We start from the raw sequence: 6,444 nt of genomic DNA on the forward strand, positions 1-6,444 counted from the left end.
ACCGCTTGCGGCTTTCTCTATCGCGACGGAGCCGGCCATTGGCCAATGCGTTGAACAAGGCGGTGGTGCCGATGAAGAAGAAGAAGGCGCTACCCTCTCTGACATTTCCCCCATGGCCCACCTGCCCTTTCTCAATGTACTACAACGGTGTCGCTCCCCCTCCCCCTTCGATGGCCATTGAGGAGCCCGCTTTCGACGAGACAAGGAGCGAGGACGACATGCTCGCAAGATTTTTTTTTTTTGCAATGCCTCTGTTGAACGGTGAATGATGTGGTGATAATTTCTACGATGTTTATTGCTATTGTTGTGAAACAATCGAGTCGGATGAGATGTTCGAGTTCTTGATGCAAGTGGACGAGAGGGCGATCGAGGAGCATGCAATCATGTTCATGGATCCAGGCAAGATGGATGAGAGTGCGACACAATATTGGGAATTCACTTGTGGGAAGATCTTTCTAACTCATTTGGTGGTGGTGTCATCGGTGATGGCGTGAGTGTGTGATTCGATTGTGATCGATATTCACTTCTGATCCACCATGTGCTTGTTGTTTTTTGGAATGAATTTGTTCCAGTCGGTGCCCTTTGGCTCAAATGTGATTATGTTTTAGTTGTTTGTTCGATTGGATGAAGTATGTTAATGTTTGTGGTTAAATAATGATGTGGTGCATTTGAATTGTTTAAGTTTGTGTTAAAATGTGGTGTATTTGTTTGGAATGTTTGTGGAAACATTTGGAAGAATAGCAAAAGAATATTTTGTGGGGTTAAGTTTTGGGAAAGGGCTAGGTGCACAAAAGTTTAATCTCTTAAAATCTGGGTGTTTAAAGGATGGGGAGAACTAGAGATCGTGGGACTCAATCATTAACCCACCACATATTAAATCATTGCCTACCATCTGCACACATGCAAATGCAGTTCAGTTAAAATTTTGTCGGATCTTGAATTTGTTATCAATCTCCGTGATTTACATAGGTTTGTTTATTAAGAGGCATACACATGTCTATCAATTAGTCGTGAGTAACGTCTTCAATCTTCGGTTCTAGCTCCAGCTTGCCCTCCATCCCTCCATCCATGCATCCTTGCTACCTGCCTTCGATGTTCGTTATGGTTAGCTCGACATTGTCAGATGTGTCATCCAACACGTCGAGAAGATCCACCGGAGTGCTCACTGGCATGCATACCACCGGCCGAAGTGGCCGCCCCGGTGCCTGTTGGTGCGATAACATGGGGATTACAGCAGCCATTTGCGGTCGTTGGCTTGGGCTCTCCTGAACGCATAGTAGCCCTACCTGAATGCACGTCACGACTTGCTCTAGCTCCGTCGGGGAGCAGCCATTGCGCACGGCTGGGTCCAGGAGCTCGAGGCTCTTGTTCTCTTCAAATAGCTTCCATGCCTGCAAAAAACATATTCTGTTTGTCAAGGTCGCCGTGGAATTCAGTATGATTCCATCAGGGTGAGTTTCTTGGTTCAAACAAATAGGGTTGGGGCTTGGGTTGTGTAGGCACGAACTTTCTTGGTTCAAACAAACTTTTAAAAAATGGTCTGTTTAAGGCACATCTAGGTGTGCTCTTCTTATTGCACATCTAAATTGTTCAATCAAACATACACAGGAAAAAAACGTAAGAATCCCTGTGTAAAATTAATGACATGGGAGTTAGATGTGCAATATGCAATACGTAAGGCACATCTAAATATGCTTTAGTAAAAATTCATTTTGATTATTTTGTATTGGGTTGCAAGAGGTAATTGATTGCTTACATGAGCTATGAGGTTGAAACTTCGCTGGTTACGATCTCCAGCAACAACACACCGAGGTTATAAACATCCTGCGTGAATGATATCAAGCCATCCATGGCATATCCGGTGACATGTAGTCACTGCCAGCACACCGTACAAAAATCAACAATCAGAAAATCCGGCTAGGGTACACTCGCAAAGAAACTAAAAACTATAGTACTTGAACATTGCCGTGTCATATGCAAAGTTGCAGTTCTTACTATGTTCCAACAATTCTTTCTGTGACGGTCGAGTCCTGACTGTCGCCGATGTTGCTGAATAGCTTGGCGATTCTGAAATCCGATATCTTGGCCACCATGTCCCCGTCAAGGAGAACGTTAGCTGCCTTGAGGTCTCGGTGGATCATCGTGTGCCTCGAGTCCTGGTGAAGGTAGAGCAGCCCTCTAGCAACGCCTAGGATGATGTCCATCCTTTTCTTCCAACTCAAGGTGGCGCGCCTCCTTGGATCTGTTGGCAAATTCACATAGTTGAATTTCTCGGCAAAAATGGTTGTAACTATTTGTCGTAGTTAGGGTGAGTGACACGTGCTAACCGAAAATGAATGTGTCCAAGCTCTTGTTGGTCATGTACTCGTAGACCAGTATCCTCTCGGAGCAGTGGATGCAGCAGCCGAGCAGGCGTACGAGGTTGCGGTGCTGCAGCTTGGCGATTAGGTCCACCTCGTTCTTGAACTCTCTCAGTCCTTGCACCCTGTTCTCCGTCGACAGTTTCTTCACCGCAACTTCCTGGCCGTCTGGCATTTCACCCTGATAAATTCTGCTGGTCAGATTTTGGTCCTGACTAACTGGCCAGTACGAAATTTCGGTCCTATTTGGTTCTACAAGGAAGGCGTACTGCTATACGGCCAATGGAAATTTCAGTCCTGATTTACATGGATTCCATGTAGTATTGCAATGTGTATTGTGTAAAAGCATTACTCTTATCACCTTGTAAACAATGCCGAAGCCACCACGGCCGATCTCGTTTTTGGGGCAGAACCCACCGGTGGCGGCTCTAATGACTTCGAGATGGTACGTCGGACATTCGCCACTCAAGATGTCTTCAAACATGGTGGCTGCAAAACGGACAAGGCAGGAAGCCACCTGACATGAGCAATAGTAGGATAGGGCAGCAAGCAAGCAGCAGTTTCAGATTCAGATTATCCTCTGAAAACGCATGCACCAGGGACTCTGACCTTCCTGGCCGCGCCGGATCCTTCTCCAGATCAGGAGGCCGATCGATAGCACAGGCAATGCAAACCCCGCTGTCACCGCGGCGATGACCGCCGCGAACTTCTTGGTCTTGGTTCTCTCTGAAGAATGTCAGCGTCGAGTTAAATGCACAGAAAACTGCAGTCCTCAAGCCAGTGTGTTACTAGCAAGGTGCATCGATCATCATTGTTTGAGCCTGACATGTTTGTCCTGGTAGGCCATTTGACAAGGTCCTTGCACACAATACTATAGTTTGATGCTACTACTACATACTAGTGATTGGAAATATCATCCTCTGCATGGACAAAAAGTCCGAGTGACTGAATTCAGCCGGGAGATTCCGACATGATGCCTAATCGGTGGTTGAAGTCAAGCTAAGGGAACGGGGGTTTGTTTCATACGTAGTACATGCAACTGAGTGATTTGAATAAGAGAGAATTGCATATGTACCGTTCTTACCTAGGTCAGACAACGCCAGCCTGACGAAGAGATCCTGCCCGCCATCGACGAACCGCGTGTCCATCAGCTCGCCGAACCACTGTATGCACCCGGTGCCGGCCCCGCCTCCACGGATGTCCGACGCCGCGTACGCCGTGCAATTACAGTTGGACAGGCACCTCCGCCCGCACTCCTCGACCGAGGCGCCGGCGTCCACGCTGCTGCCGTGCGTCTCCGGCAGCTTCACACCGCGCAGGGCGTAGAACCCGTCGCCGCCCGCACCGCCGCACCGCAGCGGCGTTCTTCGGGCGCACCCGCCGGACGCGTCCCTCATGCGCCACTCCGCCGGCGACCTCTGCCGGAACCCCCGGACGCAGCTGCACACGATGGCGTCCGCCACGTTGCAAACGCCGAACGCGCCGCACAGGCCGTAGCTGTCGCAATGGTCCCTCGGCCCCGACCAGAAGGTGTTCCACGCGCCCGTGGCGCGGTCCCAGACCATGCGCTGCATCACGCCGGACTCGTTCAGCACCACGCGGGACGGCGGCGAGCCGGCGCGGTCGCGGTACCCGTAGGAGACCTCGTCGGCGGTGTCGGTGAACCGGAACTCGAACATGTCCTCGAAGCTGGTTATCTCCGGTATGCCGCTGAACCGCACGCCGTTCCAGGCCCCCGTCCGGTACGTCTTGCGCCCCTCCCTCCAGATGTGCAGCTCCGGCGAGCCGCCCGCGTCCATGTCGTAGCGGAAGTCGCCGGCGGACGGGTCGTCGGCGTCGCGCCACGAGGAGAGGGACCACGCGGCGCCGGTCCGGAGGTCCCTCCCGGTCCGCATCCCGGAGATGAACGTGTTGGTGGGGTGCTCGAAGCTCTGCACGCCACGGCGCCGGCCTCGCTCGCGAGCACCAGGTTGCCGTTGTCGTGGAGCTGCGCGGCCGCAGCCGGCGCCGCGGCTGAGGAGTTGGACGACCAGACGGTCTCGTTGTCCCTCGCGGTGTCGAGGAGCACGAGGTCTCCTCCGGCGCTGAGCGTGACTACGCCGGAGGACAGGGCGTCGAGCGGGCGGTCGCGGTTCGCGACCCAGACGACGGCGGGCGGGGAGACGGTGAACCATATGCCTAGGAACCACTTGGTGCCGTTGGCGACGGGGAAGAGGCCGAGCTGGAAGACGCCGCCGGGCGAGACCAGCCTCTGTTCGCCGCCGATGGCCCCCTGCCGCGTCAACGTGCTGTCAGCGACGGCGGCCGAGGCAGCAGTGAGAAGCAGCACGGACAGCAATGGGAGGACGAGTCGGCGGTGGCTCTGGTTCATGATGATCTTGCGCCGGCTCAGTATGGAAGTACGGGGAATGTTACCGTGGAGTCGGTGGATTTCTTGCCAAGTTCTATATACCGATGGCTGGCAGATGTACAGCATGTCACGGAATGTTGTCACGGACGGGACGGGTGGTAGCCCGAAAGGAACGAAATTGCCACTGCAAGAGTGCGGGGACAGATCGACGGTAAGCGAGATCGCTGACTCGTCTAGCTAATTTGTTGGCATTTGCCAAGTTGTTTCGTCCATGTCTGCAGATGCAGCAATCAAGAGTTCTTGGTCAGAATTCTTGCTCGACACTGAAGCTTGGTGGCACGTGATTTTGACCATTTCAAACCAGTTCTGGCGTGAAATTATTGATTTCCATACGTTGCTAGCTGGAGTAGTTGTCAGTATCAGTGCGGGGCTTGGTTTGAGCCCAACGTTAGTGCCAAAGCTCGATGATGCCAGTGAAGACGAATCGTAAACCATATTCATGGTTTAAGAGTTAAAGTATTCTCTTACTATTCATGGTCAAGGAATTGGATTTTCTCCACGACAGACTCGCTTTCGTTCGTTAGCAGATTTTTATCCGATCTCCAGTTATCGCAGCAAGCCAAACATGAGACATCAACCTGCTCAAGTAAGGTCCTGGATTCCACCACCTAGTTGAATTGCCAAGATAAAAGTTGACGGAGCTATCAGTGCAGTTTGCCGTGATGATGCAGGCTTATATATGGGTTCCTCCGCACTTGTACACCAAGGTTTGACAGACCCTGCCACACTTGCCGTGAAGCTCTATCAGAGCAATTCTGCAATTCTAACGCGTCGATCCAAACGGACGTCTGCTTTGTTCGCTTTTCGTCCGTTTCGATCGGTCAGTAGGATGTGCACGTCCGGCTTTTTATTTGGGTCGGCAAGTGCGTCCAACAAGAGACCGACCCATTTATGCCGACGTGGCCGAAATTGACTAATTAAACAGAATTATACGTAAATAATTATATGTAAATGGCCGGTCAAACACCGGCGAAAGTCCACTTAAACAACTAGAAAATAAAAAAAAACTAATAAATCGCCCACACACTGCCCTAGCAGATCGCCTTGCCCTTGCCCTTGCCGTTGTCGTCCTCGCCGCCGGTGAGGTCAATGAAAACGGGGAAAGGTCCAACCCAACCGAACGCGGCTTGATAGGCCACCAGGACAGCCTCCTCTGGCGTCTGCTGCGGCGGCGGCATAGCGGCGAGGCGGGCGCGCTCCTCCTCCTCCTCAAGCTGTAGAGCCTCCTCGTCACGGCGCAGCAGTTGCTCTCAGACTGCAAAACGGTTGTCTCTGAAATTAACAATGGAACACTTGGGGTCATTAGTATGGTTGTGAATGAGATTAACGACACAAAGGAGTTCGAGTCTTGTATAATAGTGAAGCTTTTGAAAAAAACTTCTAAGAGGGAATTAATTAGTGGCATTGGTCTTACCTTAAAGAAGAAAGAAAATGAAATGAAACAAAAACAAAAATAAAGTAAATAAAAAAATAGAAAATCAAAGTTTTTTAAGAAAAAATAAATTAGTGGCATTGGTATTATCCTTTAAGAAAGAAAATAATAATAATAATAATGGAAAAATTCACACAATTTATGCATAAATTGCTTTTTTATAATATGCAACAATAAGTGTATATAGTGAAGCTTTTGAAAAAAGCTTCTAAGAAGGAATTAATTGGTGGCATTGGTCTTAC

At 50.5% G+C, this 6,444-nt stretch overlaps 1 pseudogene; it reads right to left on the minus strand.

The window, feature by feature from the left end:
• Nucleotides 1–939: 939 nt before the first annotated feature.
• On the minus strand, nucleotides 940–4,866 carry LOC119299879 (annotated as a pseudogene).
• Nucleotides 4,867–6,444: the final 1,578 nt, after the last annotated feature.

Source organism: Triticum dicoccoides, chromosome 1A (genome assembly GCF_002162155.2).
Source record: "Triticum dicoccoides isolate Atlit2015 ecotype Zavitan chromosome 1A, WEW_v2.0, whole genome shotgun sequence".
In the NCBI taxonomy this organism is placed as follows: domain Eukaryota; kingdom Viridiplantae; phylum Streptophyta; class Magnoliopsida; order Poales; family Poaceae; genus Triticum; species Triticum dicoccoides.